The sequence below is a fragment of the Stenella coeruleoalba genome (assembly GCF_951394435.1).
Source record: "Stenella coeruleoalba genome assembly, chromosome: 3".
NCBI lineage: Eukaryota > Metazoa > Chordata > Mammalia > Artiodactyla > Delphinidae > Stenella > Stenella coeruleoalba.
This window is the reverse complement of record NC_137148.1, coordinates 171,463,225-171,486,429: the sequence shown is the minus strand read 5'-3', so window position 1 is coordinate 171,486,429 and position 23,205 is coordinate 171,463,225. Positions and strand designations below refer to the sequence as shown.

The 23,205-nt window shown below is 47.3% G+C and overlaps 1 long non-coding RNA gene and 1 pseudogene across 2 annotated transcripts in view; one reads left to right on the top strand and one right to left on the bottom strand.

The window, feature by feature from the left end:
* Positions 1–19,983, top strand: part of LOC307184195 — a 58,378-nt gene extending 38,395 nt beyond the window's left edge. The window contains exon 4 of the long non-coding RNA XR_013827680.1: positions 16,049–19,983. This is a non-coding gene — a long non-coding RNA (uncharacterized lncRNA). The remainder of the gene's footprint in view (positions 1–16,048) is intronic.
* LOC307184194 (protein KHNYN-like) lies at positions 726–16,057 on the bottom strand (annotated as a pseudogene). Its single transcript, XR_013831741.1, has 2 exons — positions 14,307–16,057; positions 726–14,250 (listed from the first exon to the last, which is right to left on the bottom strand). The product of XR_013831741.1 is annotated as a protein KHNYN-like (transcript).
* Positions 19,984–23,205: the final 3,222 nt, after the last annotated feature.

The following is a 23,205-nucleotide window of genomic DNA, read 5'->3' as shown; positions in this document are numbered from 1 at the left end:
AAGTTTACGACTAAGCATAGTGGGGTATCTAATCCCAGTTTGGGTCTTAGTTGTCGTGTACTCAGTTTATGATAAAGTTACTTTCGTAGTTTAACTTCATTTTGATTATGGCTTTTTACAGCTTAATTAAGGCTTGACTTTATTTTTGTATTGCTCCTTGACACTCTTTACGCCGGGTGTCTATTAATTTGGGCCAATCGTATGACCGCGGTGGCTGGCACGAAATTTACCAACCCTAGTTAGCATGGCTAGGTCAAACTTCCGTTCATAGCCTAATTCTTGTCACTGCTGTATCCCGTGGGGGTGTGGCTAAGCAAGGCGTTATGAGCTACTAGCGTAGCGTGCTTGATACCCGCTCCTTTTAGTCTTAATGATTTGAAGGGCGTTCTCACTGGGATGCGGATGCTTGCATGTGTAAGTCTGCTAAGAACTAATAGAAAGGCTAGGACCAAACCTTTGTGTTGATGGGGCAGTAATGCCCATCTAGACATTTTCAGTGTCTTGCTTTATAAAAATTTAAGCTACATTAACCCGTGGAGTAGAAAATTATTTGTATAATTTCATTATGGGGTTTGTGTCAGATTTAGTATTGATTTATTAAAAAAAAAAGTGCGCGTAGATCTAGGGACGAAGCACTGTAGGGGGGTGGTGAATATTAAAGACGATCAGTTTTGTAAGGGGTAAGGGGGTTTAAACCCCTATGAGATAGTTTTTTGAGCCCGGGGGGAATAATGGAGTACCATGTCCTGTAACCATTAATTAAATTACACCTGTTGGTTGTGCTAGTCCAATCAAAAATACACACAGGCCCAGCTACAATTTATCGGACTGTGACAGGGCCTTTCTAAGGCCATAGCTGAGCCTTGTGAGAATGCTCACCGATTAGAAGCATTTGCTCCTCGGAAACGCCTAGCAAGTTAAACTTACTGCTACACTTTTGGTAGACTGAGGTACAAATGTCGTCTGCCCTTATGATTACCTCTAACTCTAGTTCCGCCCCCTGCATTAATGATTCCAAGGTAGCTGGTTTTCCTGTTTCATGGCACACTACATACACATCTCTAGTTCCTTTCACAAACATCATATAGAGGACCTGAGACAATGGCTAGAAATGCCAATCTATCCTCTCACCTGGAAAAGGCCTGAAGGGAAAACAGGACAAAATTCAGGCTGGGGCCAAGCTGCTTTTGATAGAGAAGCACCTGTTTTCAACACATTTCCATTAAAAGCAGGGCTGGGTAGGGAGGAGTGGGGAAGAGGTGGAGTGATGTCACTGCCCCAGTCAGACTTATGGTCCCTACTAGAGCAGCTCAGACTAACCTCCAGAATGCTCTGTAGTCCAAATATTATCCCATTTTGAATCAGGTAAAAAAAAAAAAAAAAGTACCTGAAAATGGCCCAGTATGACAACGGATATAAGGGTATTTTTTAAAAAACAGGTGGCAGTGTGAGAATTTAAAATCAGTCACATAAAACAGTCAAGAAAGCGGTAGGGGAGAGAAGTGTCCAGTACAACCTGGACAACCTTTCTTTCTGCCCTTAAGTGCCTTTTGGAGGATTTCTTGGAAGAGCATGTAAGAAGATACTTAACTCCATACTTACATATTGAATTGTTTCACCTTAGCCATCAGTTTTTAAGACTCCAAGGTAACAAAGAAAAGATCTGATTCTTTTACTAAACGCTAGAGAGTAGGACTTTTTTTTAAGAGGCATCACTTTTACAAGAAGAATGAGCTAGGCTATCATTATTCCTTTATCAAGAAAAAGTTTGTTTTTTTAAAAACTCTGGCTATACGTAGTATAAAGTTCATACATAATATACCTGGAAAAAAACCAAAGAGTATATATACCCTGAAGCAAAAGGTTTATTGGAGAGAAAAAGTCTCTTCCACGGTACCAAGTCTTAAGGTGGCAGTTTTCAAAGTTCAGAGGGTGGCAGTGATGTAATTAATGCCAAACTGTTTGCTCACGGGTGTGGCAGGATGCAGTGATGGACCAAAAACAAAAAACCATTCTGCAGTGACCATCACACACACGCACAAGTAACGAGAGAGACAGTAGTACTGAGAGAAGGGTTCGGGATAGAGAGAGGGGAGTGAGGGAGAGTATGAGAGAGCGCGAGCCTGAAACCCCAAATCATTCAAGCATGCAGTCATAATACAGCACAAAGCAGGTGTTTCCATTCAGCCCACTGCAATCGCACAAAGAAGGGTAACTATAGTAAAATAGAGATTTCTTAAGAAAGCTTGCAATTCCCAGAGAACAGCCAGGTTGCCACCCTAACCCAGGAATCCGTTGCTATTGCCAGGAGCGTCCTTGTGGTCTCTTGTGGTCTCTCGTGGTTTCTCATGGAGAGGTTATAGCTGCTGACTTCTCTGACTTCTTGTTCTTGGACAAGGCAGCTGCTTGGCTTCAGGAGCTCTCGGTTTTTGGCCTGCAATTGTTCTGTAACTTCTTTGTGGGTTTTCTCCATCTGGTTCATTTTGGCTCTCATCTGAGATGCTTGGTATTGAGAATCAGCCTTCAACTTTGGGCAAAGATGACAGAGTGGTCAGTGCCTGGTGAGTCCAGAGCTATCGCCATTGGTTGTGATCAACTCAAGCCTGGATTTTTTCTTTAGGATTTCATTTTGAATTGCAGATGTAGGAAGTGTTTTCTTGCTGCTTCTCCTGGTGGCTGGCACGGGAACAACCGCTCAGGTGCTTCCTCTGCTCTTTGGTCTTGTGAAGGACCCGTTTGTATGAAAGTGTGCACAGCCAGCGTAACAATTTCCCGTCTACCTTTTTTCTGCCACCAGGAGTTCTTTATATATTCTGGATATTAATCCCTTATCAGATACATGATTTGCAAATGTTTTCTCACATTCTATGTGTTGCCTTTTTACTCTGATGAGAATGTCTTTAGATTCACAACTTTAATCTCAGGCAGCCCAATTTATCCTTACTGTTTTGTTCTGTTACCTGGGCTTTTGGTATCATATCCAGGTGTCATATCCAGGAAATTATTGCCAAATCCATTGTTGCAAAACTTTTGTCCTGTCTTCTTCCAAGAGTTTTATTGTTGTAGGTCTTACATTTAGGTCCTTGAGCTATTTGACTGCTCAGCGCTCAAGCAAGTGCGTTAACCAGGGACTTCGGACTTTCTGACACATTCGTTCAACTGTAAACAAACACCTGAATGCAACAGGAGAGCTGCCATTGATAGGAAGGAACCCTGAGAGTTTTCTGCAAACCCTAATTAACCGTTTTGTATGTGGATTTGCAGGGGGGTTGCCTAAAAGGGACGCAGCCATTATAGGGCATATTATACTGAGGATGCAGTGTTAAAAAATCTAGGACACAGGTCCTGGGGCCAGAAGACCCTCAGCTCTCTGAAAGTGAGGTTTTGGTTAGGAAGCCTGTGCAACCACAGACAGACACACCTGAGGCTTGGTCCAAGTACCTTTCCTCCAAGGAGCTTTCCTCCACGTTCTCATCTCTCCTCCCAACAGGCTTTTTTACCCCTGACTTGTAAGGTCACAGGCAGGCATAGCTGAGACCAGAAGCCCAGTCTCCCTCTGCCTTCTCCAGCAGATCCCTGCTGCCCCACTGTGACCCAGACCCCATAACACTAGCCTTTCCAGGGCCCAGCATTCCCTTTGATGCTCCCAGGAGCCCAGCCAGGCCTGGGACTCGTCCTGTCCTCTGGCCGTCAGAGCAGCAGCCAGGAGGAGGAAGGCTTAGCTTCCTAGCCACCGGTTCTACGTTCCCCTCCCACCCACTCTAGCCTCCATCCCCAGCTCAGCATAGAGGAGAGGCCGACAGTCCCCATCTCCGTGACCCACCCTTCCCAGCAGCCCTCATTCCCTACAGAAACCCTGCATAAAGCAAGGTTAAGAAGTTAAGGCTGAGCAGAACCTCCTGAGAGCTGGTTGAGGTCCTGACTCAAGATGAGATCAGGTCACCTTCCAGACCTGTCCCCAAAGTGCCCCAGGCAAGAGCATTCCCCACACACGAATGCGCTTCCTTGGTGCTTCCCTGACACAAAGCACCAACTCGGTGAGACTGGGTCAGGGTCTGAGCAGCAGAGGGACCCTCACAGAATGAGCTGAGCTGGATGAGGCTGGGGCTGACGGGGTGGCAGTCACTCAGACAGGTGAGACTGAGCAGGGCCTCAGAGAGCTGGTTGACGTCCCGGCAGTACGGCTCCCGCCGCAGGATGAAGTCCAAAACACCCAGCAGCTGGTGCCGGAGCCGCTCTGGCTCCTGCATCTTCCGAATGCCACCACTGCCTTTTTCCTCTTCTTTTCTCCCCCGCTGCTGCTGACTGTGTTCTGTGAAGCCCCTGGCAGAATGCTGCGCCTTAGAAGACCGCTGTGCCCTGACCGGCTTCTTCAGGAACTCATCCAGTGTAGGGCCATTTCGCCTCAGTGGGTCATCAGGCACCATGGTTTCCCACGAAGGTGAGGGGCAGCAGGCGCTCTAATGATTGCCATCCACTTCTCAGACTCCTCTGCCAGGTCCCGATGATCCCATTGGTCTCTTCAGCCAGCTTCACCATGAACCTGTCGTCATAGGAAGAGATCCTCTTGCCATCCAAGACCCAGGAGGGAGTGAGGGAGAGCAGGCTGAGGGAATACAGCTTGTGCAGGAAGTGACCCTCTCTGACACCTTGGAGTCCCTACTGAAATGCCACTGAGGCACAAAGACAGTTATGTCGCGGTGGCCACGGTCCCAGAAGTACTGCACAGCAATGGCAATGCCCCGGCTGGAGGCCATGCACCATGGCCACGCTGCCATCGATGACAATATGGCGGAGGTCTGGCTTGTGTGGCACATTGGCAAGGCACAGGGTGAAAGGGTCCTGGAGGGCCTCCTGGAAACGCTGCGTGCCAGTCACCAAATTACCCCCCCCAGGTGCCTCGTTTCCACGGAGACCCCCGACCTTGAACCATGACCTACCTTGAGCCACGACCTGCCGCTTGTCTGCCCAGTCTCCTGTGTCCCCTCCATCTCCGCAGTGCCAAGGGGGTTCAGGCGCTGGTGGGGGGCTGCACACTCTTGGAGGTGAGGCTTCCCCATTATGGAGCTGCTGCAGGAGAGAGGCTCCCTGGGGTTGGGCTGCCTTCTGAAGGGGCCCTGGGTGCCAGGAGGTTCGCCCTGGACCCAGAACCTTCCTCTCTCCTGAGGCACCCCCTCCTTCCCCAGAGCCTTCCCTTTCAGAGGCACTGCCTGCCCTGCCTCTCCTCCTCCTCCTGTGGCCTGAAGGCCACTTGTCTCTCCCAGGCCTCTTCCCCGGGCCACTCCTTCTACCCCAAATCCATCTCCCTGGGACCACCGTGCTTGTCCCCTCCTTCCCCATAGCATGTCTCTCTCCCCTCGACTCCTGCCACCCCTGCCATCACTCAGGGGACTCCTGACTCCCTGGTGCTGAGCACCCAGCAGACCTGGGCTTCCCCACTCCTAGGACGGGAATGCTTGGGGCCCCTGCCCCCGGGATGCCTCTTGAACCAGGCTCAGCAGTTCTTCCTGGACAGCAAGGGGCAGCTGCAGCAGGGCCTCTGTGTGGGCATCCCCCCGGGACTGCAGCAGAGAAGAGAATTCTCTCAGCTCTCCAGCGCACTGAGAGGCTCCAGGGGATGGCCCCAGCCGAAAGTCCCAGCTCAGCTGCTCCACCAGCTCCTCCAGGACCATGACAAAGGCCTTGGTCAGGCCGCTGACCATCAGCGAGCCGGGCGCCCCTGGCACCAGGTGGGCTGATGTGCTCCAAGTCAGACAATCAAGGAAGAAGCCCTGGGCTCCCAGAAAGACGCAGTGCAGTTTGGGTGAGTAGTGAATTGCATTCTGTAGCTCTGGGCTGCAGAGACCCTTCAGGTACTCCTTGGCTCTGCTGGCGTTCTCCTTGGGGCCCTCCAGCTGCAGCCAGATGTGAGGGTTCTCAGGACAGTCCTTCGGGAGGACGCTCATCCCCACCCTGAAGATGCGCTCCACATGGGGTTGCTGTTCTTGCACCTTGTCCTCGGCCTCTGCAGACACCGCAAAACGGTCATGGGATGGGGAGCCAGCCCCCCAGGTAGGCATGGCTCCTTGGCCGCCCAGCCCCAACGGGGACCTCTCTTCCCCACATCACGAACAGTTTTTTGAGTCATTTCCTGGCCAGGGGTGGAGTAAGCTGGGCCCCTCCCGGGGCTGGGCCTGCACACTGAGCCCCAGCGCACGCCTGCCCCTGCCAGCTGCAGGCTTCTCCCTGCCTGCGGCCAGAGCCTTGGCCCAGGCCCAAGCCCCCCAGAGTTAATTGAAAATGCTGTCCTCTCCCCCATTGGATGGTCTTTTCACTCTATTCCCTTGGTCTATACATCTGTCTTTATACCAGTACCACACTGTTTTGAGTACTGTAGCTTTGAAATCAGGATATAGGAGTTGTCCAGTTTTATTCTTCTTTATCAATATTGTTTCGGCTTTTCAAGACCCCTTGAGATTCTAATTTGAATTTTATGATGGGTTTCTCCTTCTGCAAAAAATATTGGGGTATATATAGTTGGTTAACAATATTGTGTTACTTTCAGGTGTACTTATACATGTATCTATTTTTCAAATTATTTTCCCATTTAGGTTATTACAGAATATTGAGCAGAGTGTCCTGTGCTATACAGTAGTACAGTAGGTCCTATTTTAAATATAGTAGTGTGTATATGTCAATCCCAAACTCCCAATATATCCCTCCCCCTACATCTTTCCCCTTTGGTAACCATACGTTTGTTTTCTAAGTCTGTGTATTTGTTTTGTAAATAAGTTCACTTGTATCATTTTTTTATTTAAAGATTCCTCATGTAAGTGATATCATATGATATGCCTTTCTCTGACTTACTTCACTTAGTATCACTTAGTATGATAATCTCCAGGTCCATCCATGTTGCTGCAAATGGCATTATTTCTTTTTAATGGCCGAGTAATACTCCATTGTATATATGCACCACATCTTCTTTATCCATTCCTCTGACAGACATTTAGGTTGCCTTTCATGTCTTGGCTATTGTAAACAGTGAAACAGTGCTGCAGTGAACATTGGGGTGCATGTATCCTTTCGAACCATGTTTCTCCAGATATATACCCAGGAGTGGGATTGCTGGTAGCTCTATTTTAAGTTTTTTAAGGAACCTCCATACTGTTCTCCATAGTGGCTGTACAAATTTACATTGACACCAACAGTGTAGGAGGGTTCCCTTTTCTCCACACCCTCTCCAGCATTACGTGTAGACTTTTTGATGATGGCCATTCTGACTGGTGTAAGGTGGTATCTCTTTGCAGTTTTGATTTGCATTTCTCTAATAATTGGTGATGTTGAGCATCTTTTCATATGCCTGTTGGCCATTTGTGTCTTCTTTGGAGAAATGTCTTTTTAGGTCTTCTGCCCATTTTTTGATTGGGTGTTTGTTTTTTTTTTGATATTTAGTTGCATGGGCTGTTTGTAGATTTTGGAGATTAATCCCTTGTCTCTAGCATCATTTGCAAATATTTTCTCCCCTTCTGTGGGTTGTCTTTTCATTTCTTTATGGTTTCCTTTGCTGTGCAAAAGCTTTTGAGTTTAATTAAGGTTCCATTTGTTTATTTTTGTTTTTATTTCCATTACTCTAGGAGACAGATCAAAAAAGATATTGCTGCAATTTATGTGAAAGAGTGTTCTTCCTATGTTTAGGTCTTTAATCCATTTTGAGTTTATTTTGTACATGGTGTTATGTGTAGAAGTCCAGTTTTCCCAGCACCACTTGTTGAAGAGACTGGCCATTGTATATTCTTGCATCCTTTTCTTAGATTACTTGGCCATAGTGCATGGGTTTACTTCTGGGCTTTCTATCCTGTTCCATTGATCTATATTTCTGTTCTTTTGTGCCAGTTCCGTACTGTTTTCATCATGTTTGTAGTATAGTATGAAGTCAGGGAGCCCGATTCCTCCAGCTCTGATATTCTTTCTCAAGATTGCTTTGTCTATTTGGGGTCTTTTGTGTCTCCATCCGAATTTTAAAATTTTTTTGTTCTAGTTCTGTGAATGACATTGGTGATTTGATAGGGATTGCACTGAATCTATAGATTGCCTTGGGTAGTTATAGTCATTTTGAAAATATTGATTCTTTCAACCCAAAAACATGGTATACCTTTCTGTTTGTGTCATCTTTGACTTCTTATAGTTTTCGGAGTACGGGTCTTTTGCCTCCTTAGGTAAGTTTATTCTTTTTGATGCGGTAGTAAAGATTCCTTAATTTCTCTTTCTGATCTTTCGTTGTTAGCATACAGAAATGCAACAGATCTCTCAAATTTGTATCTCAATTTTTTGTATCCTGCAACTTTACCAGATTCATTGATGAGCTCTAGTAGTTTTCTGGTAGCATCTTTACAATTTTCTACATATAGTATCATCTCATCTGCAGTGAGTTTTACTTCTTTTCCAAGTTGGATTCCTATTATTTCTTTTTATTCTCTGATTGCCATGGCTAGGACTTCCAAAACTGTTGAATAAAAGTGGTGAGAGTGGGTGACTTCTCTGTTGGCACAGTGGTTAAGAATCCGCCTGCCAATGCAGGTGACATGGGTTCAAGCCCTGGTCCAGGAACATCCCACATGCTTTGAAGCAACTAAGCCTGAGCACCACAACTACTGAAGCTTGCGTGCCTAGAGCCTGTGCTCCGCAACGAGAGAAGCCACAGTGATGAGAAGCCTGTGCAGCACAACAAAGAGTAGCTCCTGCTCACCGCAACTAGGGAAAGCCTGTGAACAGCAACAAAGATCCAACACAGCCAAAAATAGTAAAAACAAAAAGGAAAACAAAACAACCCAGGCTCGCAACTCCAAGGTTAGGGTGAGCTCTCCTGTTAGCAGTAATATTTCATACCTGTTGTCGCAAATTAAGCTCTGCCCATGCAACTCCACTGAGGATAACAAACTCTGAGCCTAGTTTCTCCTGGATTCTGCCCTAAGTACTAATTCACTAATTTAAATACATGTCCTTTCCCTGTAATATAAACTGTGTATAACTGCTTTTCTGAAACAGGTGCTCCTGTGAGCTCTGTAGTGAATCCCCAGACCTGGGGCTGGTCTTGGACACCCCTGACACCCCACAATATGATAAGAAGTAATTCACTAGAGGAGCTTCACAGTCAATTGAAACTGGCAGAGGAAAGAATTAGTGAACTTGAACACTGACTGATGGTACAATCTGAAGAACAGAGAGAATAATATGAATGAAGGTGGAAGAGCCTCAGAGAAATGTGGGGCAGCGTTTAGTGCACCAATACCGGGTGATGGCAGCAGGAGAGAAAGAAGAGGACAAATACTCAAAGACGTGCTGGCTGAAAACGTGCTAAAGTTATTGAAAATCACCAAACTACATATAGAGGTGTCCAATGGACTCTGAAGAATAAACTGCAAGTGTTCCACACACAGATACGTCACAGTGAACATGGTGAAAGTCAAAGACAAGGAGAAAAGCTTGAAAGCAGCAAGAAAAACACCTTGTCCCCTAAAAGCGAACCACTGTAAGACCATGAGCTGGCTTTTCAGCTGAAATCAGGGAGGTTACAGGTAATGGGATAACACATTCAAAGTTATGAATATGAAGAGAAGCCACTGCAATGGGAAGCCCGCGCACCGCAAGGAGGCGTGGCCCCCGCTCGTCGCAACTAGAGAAAGCCCACGCACAAAATTAAATAAGTAAATAAACAACAAAGAAAAAACTGGCATCACAAACAGGATGGATGGAGTCATGCTTGCAGGATGGATGGAGTCATGCTTGCAACTGACCTCAGGGAATAGGAACTGGGAACCAGGCCAAGCACCACCTGCAGTGCCACCAGCAACATGAATTGGTATCTGTATCACCTGGAGTGATGTGCAGGGGGCCTTCAGCCCATCATCAGAGAGGGGTCATCCTGTGACAGCCCGCTCTGCCAGTGCTGTTGAAACAGACGCACAGCTCCTGCCACAAAGGTTCCCATCCCCAGTATTACAGACATGATACTGACATCTCAAGGCTCCTATTTAGCTGTCCAGGATCCCGCCAACAGGTTTTACTTGGCCCCAATAATTGAAGAAGACTCACAACCTCAACTTGCTTCCACTTTTCTTAATTTTATTTTTTGTTGTCTGAGGATAGAGCCTCATGATGTGTACCAGTCCCACAGGGGATCCCGCTGCAACCATTAGGTCAGTTCTGCTCACCACGGGGGGCATAATAAAGGCTGATCCCCCGATGCCCCGAGCACCCACGGCAGTTTTAGGCTGTCAGGAGGAGAAACCGAGGCACTTAACAGAGTCAAACCGACCCAAGGGCTACTCCCTGACGAGCTAGACTCAGAAGCCGCACACATCTGATCCATCGCACTGCCCTTAGAAAACTGTTCAGATCATGTCTCATATCTGAATCAGGCTAGCAAAATTAACAGTGGGAAACCGTGCCTTGAAAGCTGAATAGCTCCTGGACAGACAGCCACCTGTGCTAACACCAGCTGAGTTTATGTATGATGCCCATGGAACTGATACTTGCAAGTATTTAACCAAATGGGAAAACCTGACCAAAGATAACTTGTCCCTGAAATGGCCAAAATGGGGTACTTTTGATTTACCTACATTGGTTTATTTGCACGTTTAATTAGAAAAAGCATACATCTTTATTGGAGTATATAATTGCTTCACGATGCTGTGTTAGTTTCTGTTGTACACCAAAGCGAATCCACCATATGCATGCACATGTCCCCATATCCCCTCGCCCTTGCGTCTCCGTCCCACCCTCCCTACCCCACCCCTCTAGGTGGTCACAAAGCACCGAGCTGCACCAAGCAGATCTCCCTGTGCTATGCGGCTGCTTCCCACTAACGATCTATTTTACATTCGGTAGTGTATATAGGGAGGCATATTCTAATTGGGACCTGGAATCCTCACAAGTGAGGAAATAATAAAATGGCTTCATTGTAAGAAACAAACCAAAAATGATTAGAAACGGTGGTGGCTGAATTAGAGAAAGCCTCAACCTCCGTCTCCAGCTTCTTTATGTTCTCTTCTTTCTGAGTTGCCCTGCTCTGCCCTGCCCTTCCTGTTCTCCCTCCTCCAACACCAAAAGAAAAATATATTGAATGTGAGATAGAAAATGAAAGCAACACCAAGTTTAAGGAGAAGCCCTGAGCAGAGGGGGAACCTGCTCTATCTACAGCCCCTGGACTAGGACAAAACCTAGGAACTTGACTAAGGATTTTCCAGATCCCTTACAAAGACCCTTTAGCTTTTGCTAAGGAATTTGATCTTACAGTAAGAACTTACAAGCCTGGATATTCACACTTGTACCAGCTCGTACATTGACTAGTCTCTGAAAGTAAAGCAACAGAATGGCTCTAAGACATAATTTGGAAAGCACCTATGGAGGATTTTCAGAAGTGTGAGGCTACAGATCGCCAGAAATGTAGAGAAGTTGCCCACAACTTATATCAGGCTATTCCAAAAATCTTCCCACAGAAAACAGATGGAGCATGGGACTTCCCTGGTGGTCCAGTGGCTAAGACTCCACGCTCCCAATGCAGGGGGCCCAGGTTCGACCCCTGGTCAGGGAACTAGATCCCACGTGCAGCAACTGAAAGATCCTGCATGCCACAACGAAGACCCAACACAGCCAAATAAATAAAAAAGAAAAGAAAACAGATTGGGCAAAGATCCATCAGTGTAAACAGAGGCCAAGAGAAACTATTTGATTATTTTGAAAGATTTGAAAAAACATTCAAACAACACTCTGGCATGGATCCAGAGAGTTTTGTAAACCATCAGAATGATTCAGTATTACATTCTATTTTTCTAGAAGGTAGTTTTCTAGAAGGATTAGATGAGGTACACCTGGTTAAAAGACATGAACTTGATTGGGCTACTATGCGTACTAATGCCCTTGTCACTACTGCTGATGAGCTTTCTAAAACCTTATGGAGAGGAGAGAAGGAAAAAGCCAAGATTATGACTGCAGCTACAGCAGTTTGGCGGCCGTCCAAAACTCACCTGCCCAAATTCCAGCCAGGCTTGGAAATTGCAAAAAACATGTACATTTTAAAAGGGATTGCCACAAATTCAAGCGAGACTTGGAACAAGGTAAAATTAAAAAGGAAGAGAGGTGCTCTGAGGATTACGAGAGGGCATTTTCCCCCTCCTCCTCACAAATACCTTAGGGGAGACTGAAATAACTATCAGAGGGGAAACTTCTAAGGCCCTGTGGACACGGGGGCTCCTCCACTCTCTGTCCTTAACCCGACCCTTACTCACTGCCCTCTCGCTCGGGGTAAACAATCGATTCTCATGGTAGGGGTTTCAAACTTTCCTGTGCAGGTTTTTAAATCAGAACCAATAATTGTTCAGCTAGGAACTGTCACAGGAGGACATGTATTCCTTTTGGTGAATGTACTCCAATTCATCTGATGGGATGAGACCTTTTAGAGGCATATAATGCCCAGATTGCCTTTTCACCTGTAGGTGAAATGCTTTTAGACTTAGAAGCTGTAGATGCTGAGAACATAATTACTGAAAAGTGAATGGTTATGAAAATCAAAATTCAGAGAAATCAAGAGGAAATTAATGATTTGCTGTTACAGGACAGCTGCATGTAAATCAATGGAGTTAGAACACACCCTCACACCATGCACAAAAATAACCTCACAATGGCTTAAAGACTTAAACATAAGACATGACACCATGAAACTCCTAGAAGAGCATAGGCAAAACATTCTGACATAAACTGTACCAATGTTCCCTTAAGTCAGTCTCCCAAGGCAATAGAAACGAAAACTTACAAGCTTTTGCACAGCAAAGGAAACCATAAACAAAAGAAAACCTAAAAGACAACCTACGGAATAGGAGAAAATATCTGCAAATGATGTGACTGACAAGGGCTTAATTTCCAAAATATATTCGGTGGGCCAAAGTTTGGATTTTTCCATAATATCTTATTGGCCAACCCAATACAAACAGCTCATACAACTCAACAACAAAAAAACCCAATCGAAAAATGGGCAGAAGACCTTAATAGACGTTTCTCCAAAGAAGACACAAATGGCCAATAGGCCTGAGAAAAGATGCTCAACATCACTAGTTATTAGAAAAGTGCAAATCAAAACTACAGTGAGCTACCACCTCACACAGGTCAGAATGGCCATCATTAAAGTCTACAGATAACAAATGCTGGAGAGGGTGTGGACAAGAGGGAACCCTCCTACACTGTTGGTGGGAATGTAAGTTGGTGCAGCCACTATGGAGAACAGTATGGAGATTCCTCAGAAAACTAGAGTTACCATATGATCCAGCAATCCCAGTCCTGGGCATATATCCAGACAAAATTATAATTCAAAAAGATACATGTACCCTAACGCTCACAGCAGCACTATTCACAACAGCCAAGACATGGAAACAACCTAAATGTCCACAGAGGAATGGATAAAGAAGATGGGGTACATTTATACAATGGAATATTAGCCATAAAAAAGAACGAGTTAATGCCATTTGCAGCAACATGGATGCAACTAGAGATTATCATGCTAAGTGGAGTAAGTCAGAGAGAGAGACAAATACCCTATCACTTAAGTGTGGAAATTAAATATGGCAAAAATGAACGTATCTACAAAACAGATACACACTCACAGACATAGAGAACAGACTTGTGGTTGCCAAGGGTGGGGGGAGAAGGGAGAGGGACGGGAGTTCAGGGTTGGTAGGTGCAAACTATTACATTTAGAATGGATAAACGACAAGGTTCTACTGTAGAGCTCAGGGAACCGAGCACAGGGAACCATATCCAATCTCCTGGGATAAACCAGAATGGAAAAGAATATTTCAAGAAGATGTACGTGTAAAACTGAGTCACTTTGCTGTGCAGCAGAGACTGGCGCAACACTGTAAATCCACTATGCTTCAGTAAAAAAGTAAAATGATTTGCTATTACAAGTGCCTAAGGAATTATGGTCCTCTTCTTCCTCAGATATTGGGAAAGTTTAAATGGCTACTCCTGTTAAGGTAACTACGGATAATTCCAAGCCTCTACCTAATATCCGACAATAGCCACGCAGACCAGAGGCATTAAAAGGAATGAGACCTATTATTCAGGAATTCCTAAAGAAAAGACTTACAATTCCTTGCACTAGTCCCTGCGATACTCCCATTTTACCAGTAAGAAACCAAATGGAAAGGCCTGGAGGTTGGTTCAGGACCAGAGCTCTAAGTACTCTTGTGATTCCCTGCCACCCTGTCGTCCCTAATCCTCCCACACTGCTCTCAGCCATCCCATCAGACACCTGTTATTTCCCAGTAGTTGACCTACGGAGCGCATTCTTGAGTATTCCAGTAGAAAAGAAAGTCAATACCTACCTCTTCACCTTTACATGGGAAGATGGCCAACCTACTTGGACAGTTATGCCACAAGGCTATACTGAAAGCCCTACTTTTTCTCAAATACTTCAGGCCGATTTGGCTGATGTACACTTTCCTAATGACTCTGCTCTGATTCAGTACGTATACTTTTGTGTTCTAGAACTGGACAGGATTGCCAAGAGACACTATCCACTTGCTGCAACAATTAGTGTCAAGAGGCATAAAGTGTCCAAAGACAAACTACAATTCTGCTCACCAACTGTGCGATAATTAGGTCATTTAATATCTAAGGAAGGATTGTTGATTGATTCTGAAAGGATTAAGGGAATCCTAGCTTTCTCACTCCCCCAGAGAAAGAAACAGTGGAGAGGATTTCTAGGTCTAACTGGGTATTGCAGGAATTGGGTACCGAGTTTCTCCCTCGTGGCCTAATAACCTCTATGCGTTACTCAAGTCTCATCAGCCAGAGGGACTTCCCTGGCCGTCCGGTGCTTAAGACTCCACGCTTCCACTGCAGGGGGCACGGGTTTGATCCCTAGTCGGGGAACTAAGATCCCACATGCTGCGGGGCATGGCCAAAACAATTAATTTTAAAAATACTTAAAAAAAAAAAAAAAACTGATCAGCCAGACCCAATTGAATGAATGAACAGAAGGAGAGAAAGCTATAAATGCCCTGGAACCTACACTAGCCCGGGCTCCAGCTCTGGCCCATCCTAACTATAAACTACCATTTTCCCTCTTTGCGCCTGAAGACAGAGGACACGCCCTGGGTGTATTCAACTCAGAGGCACTGTGACCACAGGATGTTATAGTCGCCAAGAGCTCCCACCCTGTATGAGAGCTATTTCGGCGACTGCCCTCTTTATGCAAAGCTACTGAAGGACTTCTCATGGGGTCTCCTCTGGCTGTGTTTCTCACTCAGTTCATTCTCTCTTAAGTTCCCATCATACTCAACACTATTCTGTGAGTCGCTTGGCCTCTTACGAAGGTTTATGACCTATGTTGTATCTGTCCTACATGTAATCCTGGTAAACCCCTTCATGGCTCGCAAGGCCACTTCCCCCTCCCTGAGGAGCCCTTGTAGGTTTGGCAGCTGGACTCCATCCACGTGCCTTCCTCTGAAGGCTATAAATGCATCCTGGTCACGGTCTGCATGTTTTCACACTGGGTGGAGGCATTTCCTTGCAGAAGGCCGGTAGCCTTCACAGTAGGCCGGTAGCCTTCACAGTAGGCAAATTACTGTTGGGAAAAAAATAATTCCACTTTGGGGCATTCCTTCTGAGTTGCATAGCGACCAGGGAACCCATTTTACTGGACAGATTATTAACTCCACTGGTAAGATTCGGCCGCTAATGCAACATTTTCACTGCACCTATCACCTCAATCCTCAGTGGTAGTAGAAGGGACCCAAGAGCACTATTAAAACACAATTGGCTAAATTTTCAGAGGCTTTTCATCTTCCACGGCCAAAAGCTCTTCCCTTGGTAACTCCTCAACCTTAGCTCTACCCGCTTTGGTAAACATCAGTTGTCTCTCTTTGAAATAATTACTGGGCGGCGACCTGTGCCTTTAGATGAAGGTACGTATGAACCAGCGCTGCTTCAAGGTCACATTCTACATTACTGTCAGGGACTCATCAAAGTGCTTAAAGAAAATGAAAAATTAGTAACTGATTTCCTTCCACAGTGAGCTCCTGGGAGACGACGACCTTATTAAGGGTCACGGGTTACAGCCTGGAGATATTGGAAAAGACGTCAAAAAAGGGACTCTCTACAACCACGTTGGAAAGGACCATACCAGCTACTCTTAACAAATCCCTGGGGGGGCAAAACTTAAAGGACTAATCTCTTGGAGTCACGTCTCTCACCTCAGAAGGGCCTCCCCTCCTGAATGGACTGCAGCCCCTATTTGTGACACCCCACTTGCACTAAGAGAGGCTCCATCAGACCAGGATGAGAGGAACACGACAGCAGTGGTAGACAGCCACCCCAAGAGTCCAGACCAGACCTGTAAGAAACCGCCTCTCTCCATCAAAATGGAAAGTTATGGGACTTCCCTGGCGGCCCAGTGGTTAAGACACCCCGCCTTCCCTGCAGGGGTCACGGGTTCCATCCCTGATCAGGGAACTAAGATCCCGCATGCCGCGCGGCACAGCCAAAAAATAGAAAAAGAAATGGAAAGTTACTGTTCTGTTTCTAGCTGTGTTCTTAGGCCAGTGTTTAGGGTGGAAGGAAAACTCTTTAGTAAAACTATCACAAAGTATAGGTACTGGGGGAGGTTAACTGATTGCTGTCATCACATTAATCTGTCAGTACAAGGCCGATTAAACCCCTTGTAATTCCTGCCACTGACTTTTCAGATGTTTCTAATGGTACCACTTACTCAGACACACCTCCCTCTGGCCTAACTTTTCAGGTTCAAATTCTCCAAAACGCTAATATGTCCGTCCCTTGACTGACACTATCTTCGGTTCTTAGAGATGGCACACAACTCACCCTAGGCCCTCCTCACTCTGTCGCTTACTTTTTTTTGGCCGTGCCGCACAGCTTGCGGGATCTTAGTTCCCCGACCAGGGATCAGACCCGAGCCCCCTGCAGTGGAAGCACGGAGTCGTAGCCACTGGACCGCCGGGGAAGTCCCCGTGTCCCGTACTTAATTAACAGAGGTCTTAAAGAGAAAGATACAAGTCACGTATGCCAGCAACTCCCCCACCTCCAGTATCATACGGATAGCTTTTGGAAAGTCTGCAAAAGAAATGGCCCACGGTTTAATACTGTGTTACGAGAACTTCCAGTTAACGAAGCCATCAACAAAAGCCCTCTGGGAGGAGTCACTTGTGCTCCCCCAGGTTTTGTCTTCATATATGGTATTGGAACGGACCCACCTTCCCAAGGGTATGCACATAAATGTGTGAAGAGCTGGCAAGTAGAAGGCGGGACGTTATGTTACCCCATTGTCTATCCAAAAAGAGAGATGGACCTCCTTTTTCTCCCCATTACAGAGTCAGGAGATCCACGAGAGGAGGATACCAAAGAAACCTGGTGGCAAAGTCTTTTCGGAATCTTGGTTCCTAGCGCAGGAGTATATGTGAACAGGGATGCGTTTAGAAACCTATCATCCACCATTGGTCAGATGGTTGAAGAAACTCCCAAGAAGCACTGCAGCACAGCAGAAATGCTTAGATTCCTTAGCCCAAGTTGTGTGAGATAACGGAATTGCCCTAGATCTCCTACTGCCCAAACAGGGAGGTGTTTGTGCTATTGGCCACACGTGTTGCACTTAGGTTAACACCTCCAGAGGTTGAGACATGCCCGGGTAAAATTTTCCGAAGAGCAAAATGGTTACAAGATGTAAGAAAGAGTGATCCTTTAAGTCAGCGGTCCCCAGTCTTTTTGGCACCAGGGACCGGTTTCATGGAAGACAGTTTTTCCATGGACCGGGGCGGGGGCAGGGAGGTATGGTTCAGGCAGTGATGCAAGTAATGGGGGGTGGCAGGTGCCACTCACCTCCTGCTGTGCGGCCCGGTTCCTAACAGGCCGAGGACTGGTAGTGGTCCGCGTCCCAAGGGTTGGGGACCCCTGCTTTAAGTGACCTTTTTAGTCAGCTACCCTCAGGACTAGGCAACATTTTCCTCTTGCTTTACAGACAATTGTTATTCTATGCACTGCCATTCTTTTCCTGGCTATCAAATTACTCACGACATGTATCCCTGCTTGTTCTAAGTCTACGGCCAAAAGCACACCTACAATGATTGTACAACAAACTGAGATGACTGATCAAATGTATAATCTATAAAACTTGCCTTCATCAGTGTATTTCTATGATTACTGCATTAAATTACTATGATAAAATATATAATGATGCTTAAACAAATTGAAACTGCTGATCATTTCTATAATTCTGTATAAGGTAATGGACATACACAGTGCACATAAAGTACAACTGGCCTCAGTCCTATTGGACACCCTAGAATTGGCTACCAGTCCTTGCCAAGCATCCTACTAGCGCATCCCCCTCCCCCCAAAAGAAAAAAACAGGACCGGGCTCTCGAGACCCAGCATGGAGGGACATGATGAATCGGAGGCAGGTAAGCAACCACCTCGGCACCAAAGGACCAAACAGTTGATCATCTAATGCTTTCTATCAAAAGATTTATGATCTAAAGGGGGAAGATGATGAGGGAAATCATAAATATTTTATGGCAGGACAATCAAACTAAGAAAGAAAACAAATGACATGCTCCCTTTGTGACAAGCTTTTCCCAGTGTTCAATGTGCATATCTATAGGATACATTAACCGGCTCTCCTCAAAGCAGCAGGATGAAATCAACCTTTGAGAAAAACATGACTCTTTCTTTAGACGCCAGCATTTCAATATTGTAATTCTATGACTAATATATCTCTTTTTCATCTCATACAAGGGTACAGGGGGTCACACTGACCAAAGGCTTGTCTGTACATGCAATATTAAGGGGAAAAAAACCCCAACTTGTGGATTGAGCTATGTACACAGTGCTAACCTGTCAATATGAGACATAATTTGTCTCAAAAATGTATAAAACTGCATCTCTGACTCCTGATCAATGGAGCCGTTTTCAGACTTTCTGAGAATGTTTCCTGGGTTATAATCCTCAGTTTGACTCGAATAAAATTCTCTTTTCTTTTTTCTTAACTTGACTGTTATTTGATTTTCCGTCAGCAGGCCTCACTGCTGAAATGGAAATTACACCTTAAGGAAAGGGCTATACCTGATGTCAAGGGCCTTTCCCGAATACAGGAGGATGTGGCTTCCCCCATGCTCAGCCCCTTGCCCTCTGACATGAAGATACAGTTAGTGTCGGCCTAACAGTTGCGAAGCCCCTTGGGACCAACTGTCTGACACGGAAAGAGAGCTGGTGTTCTTCACTGACAGAAGCACCACCCCTGTACACAAGGCCGCCTGCTGGACAGCTGTGCCGTGCTTTCCTGCTGGTGGCATATCCCCCATCTAGGAGGGCTTGCCTGGCAGAGTTGATGGTGGTGTGCCTGGCTCTACCACTGGCCATCAAAACGAGACCCCCAAGGACACAGATTTTCACTGACTCCCGAGCAGCAGCCAATGGGCTCACAGTCTGGTCTGGACAATGGCCTCCTTGGGGCACCTCCACTTGGAAAGAGATGGCAACACACACACTGATGATGGATACTCGTGGCTCTGCGTACACATGCCAACACCAGAAGGAGACCTGTTCCAGAGCCCGACGTGAGCTGTGACACAGGTCCAGACACAGCTATTCCTCCAGAGATGCACACCTGCTAACACAGTGGGTCCACGGGGAAGCCTAAGTGGTGGTAGATAGTTGCCCCCTCTGCTCTCAAACAAAATTCTGGAAGCCTCCCAGGTAGGCACATGCATACACCCCGGGTGACAGACCCTACCTTCTGGTGAGAAATAGATTTTATCAGGCTGCTGCCACCCTCTGCTAGAGGTAGTGGGTATTCAACCACTGTCATTGATTCCTCCCCTGGACTTCTGCTGGCCACTCCCTCCAGAAATGCTGTAATCTCCTTCTTGACCAGGTATGTGCCCGTCCCTTTCGGCCCACCAGGCATCATGGATTCAGATCAAGGTACCCATTTCACCGCCCAGTCTGTTCGGTCATGGGCTCTGGCACATGGACTCTTGTAAAATTTCCAACTAACTTAGCAGCCCCAAGTGGCTAAACTTAGAGATATACCATGGTCTACTCAAAGGCAGGCCCCCGCCCCCAAAGCCTTTAAACAAAGGTGGTCCCCAAAATGGACAAAAAAACATGACCACAAGCTCTAACACTGCCTAACCCCCGGCCCTCAGATCTCCACACCCCACCATACACACACCAGCTGCCAGTCTTCTCCACGGACTCCTCTGTGAGCACGTAAAGGGAACCCTCAGTCCTCTGACGTCAGGCATCGTTCACATCTGCTCAGCAGAGGAATGCCCCCCTTGCCCACCATCTCACCGTCTTCCACGCACCTAATCAGGTCGATCAAGGGCTGGTTGTGCAACGTGATATAGACAGAGAGCCCCCAAGGGGACAAGCCCCTGCCCAACTGCTTAGAGATCATGATTACACAGATTTTATTGGCCCACATGATGGCCCAGGACTAGCCGCAAATCTTAAGGCCTCTGGCTTCGCCTCACTTTTTGAACAGCTGGTTTATTAAACCATATTCATCAAAAGTTTTGCAGGAGATTGAAATTACAGCTCCAGGACCCACTAGCGCAACTTGCGTGGATCTCAGAGAAAAGACAAGAGGCTCCCCACCTAGTGGATGCTGGTGTCGTTAGGAAATGAAATCCACAGGGGAAGCCCGGAGTCCAGTGTCACTATCAGCAGACATGGGCCAGGTCCCTACCCGACTTTAGAGAAAGAGACAAACAGCCTCTTGCCCCAGAGCAGCTACACACAGTATCCACACTTCTCAACTCGAAGGCGGCCCCAGCAAGCCAAGTGCACATCTGACTCTCCTTGGTTGTGGCTCTTAGTGTGTACAGCCCGGAGAGCAGGGTTGCTAGTGGACCCCTGGAGCCCAGTGCCGTCCCAGGAGCTGTGCGGGAACACGTCAGCCAAGTGCGTGACTGCACCACGGGATGGCTGAGTGCCAGTGCAGGCAGGCCCTGTGAGAAGAGCTTCGGCTGGCACGTGACTGGGCGTAGATTCTAACCAGAGCTCACCTCTCTCCACATTAAATGGTGCCGGTAGAAACGATGCTGAAACAAGTTGCTCCCTCCTTTTACAAAACCTCAAGTTATACATCCCAGGCAAAAACGGCCTTCCCAGTGTTAACCGAATCAGACCCAGATGGCTGGCAGTTTTGGGCTGTCATGATCCTACCATGGTCTCATAGGGTGAACTCCGGATTCTGAAGCTGTAGGCCGCAACGTGTGCCTACAATCAGCCCACCAATGTGTCCGGAATCTGTGTGCATCATGGACGGGGTCCCCACAAGGCTCGGTCTTGGACACGGCCGTGCCCTTCCCAAGATGCACCCCTGCTGCTCTGATGGCGCTGATCCGCTCAACCGCCGGCAGAGCCTGTGCTTGTAGCTGTGCCCTGCACAGGCCTCCAGCAGATCTGCCCGGAACTTAACACCTCTCAGCCACTCTGCCCTTCACGGGTCTCCACCTGGGAAGGCCACCCCAGGCACACCAACGTCTCAGTGGGTGACGTCTCAACCCAAGAGAATTACGAGGGAAATCATGCTCCCCAAGCTCGTGGGACGGTGGGACCTTCCCCTCCCGGACACCTTCACATCAGCAGGGAAGAGACTGGTGACAGTCAACCTCAAGGTCGAGCTGCCCCAGTGCCTCCAGGTGACGGACGCTGGGGGCCCTCGAGAAGACTGTTTTTGTGAAATGGCTAATTCCTTGCCGCTGTCACAATACTTACTAGGCACTACCATATATAAAATAGGGAACTGATAAGAACCTGCTGTATAGCACAGGGAACTCCACTTTGCTGTACAGTAGAAACTAACAACACTGTAAAACAACTACCCCAATAAAAAAAAAGCAAAAAAACAAACAGTAGGTCCCCTGCCAACTGCATGGCACCAGTAACGTCATTTGGCTTTCATGACAAGTCAAGCCGTGTGTTCTAAGCCCCATCGGCCACGGGGGCACCTCCTCACAACGGTCCTACCTTGACCTACCTAGAGCCTGTGATCAGGGACCTCTTGCCACCGTGTGTGCCGGCTGATGCGCTGATGACAGCGTTTGCTCCCCACCCGATGCAGCCACAACAGATCCGACTCCCTCGTTATTCCCACCACCACCTTCCGTACTCAAAGCTGCTGCCCTCCTTTGTACCCACATCGTAGGCACAAGCCACTCCCCGCTATACGCCAGAATCCCCTCCAACACCACGACCAAGTAGGCCACAACCTGCCAGGACACATGTATTTGTGCAAACCTCTGACAGCAGCCTCGGCCTTACAAGCAAAACAACGCTGTCTGTCTTTACGCAGGGCCAGACCTACATCCCCAGGTCACTAACCTGCAGTTCCTCACAGTGATCAGCTGTGTGCTAATTCCCTCCAAAATACCTTGAGCCTCACTCAGGCTAAACAAACCCCTAATCAGGACCCCGTATGGGGCACCCTGAGGGTAAGCATCAGGATAACCAGAATAACCACCCCCCCCCCCCCCGTCGTGGTGGTACTTTCTAAAGGCTACTAACTGTATGCAAGCACAAAGCCTGCCCCTCACCCTGTACACTCACGGCCCCCAAATGATAATTAACACCTCATTCAGATTCTGCTTTGAACCTGCCTCGAGCAGTCAGGAGCAAGCCCACTGGACCCTGCCCAGTCTGCAGCATATCCACGGAGATAACCCCTATGGTTACAATACTTTTCCTTTTAGGATCCCAGCACCCTTCACTCTTCTGACACTTTTCCACTAGAGCTGTCCTGCTCACAGAAAGGGCCATCCTGTCCCTGTCCTGTTGGGACTGGCAATCACCAATGGACTGGGGGGCATAGGAGCAACATCAAATATTAAAAGCCACCCAGCAGGGAATTCCCTGGTGATGCAGTGTTTGGAGGGGCCATGGGTTCAAGCCCTGGCCCTGGAAGATCCCACATGCCGTGGAGCAGCTAAGCCCGTGCACCACAACTACTGAGCCTGTGCTCTAGAGCCCGCGAGCCACAACTACTGAGCCCGCATGCCACAACTACTGAAGCCCACACGCCTAGAGCCCGTGCTCCACAACAAAGAGCAGCCCCCGCTCGCCACAACTAGAGAAAGCCTGCACACAGCAACGAAGACCCAACGCAGCCCCCCCCCAAAAAAAAACCCCGAAAAACAAAAAACCCACAAA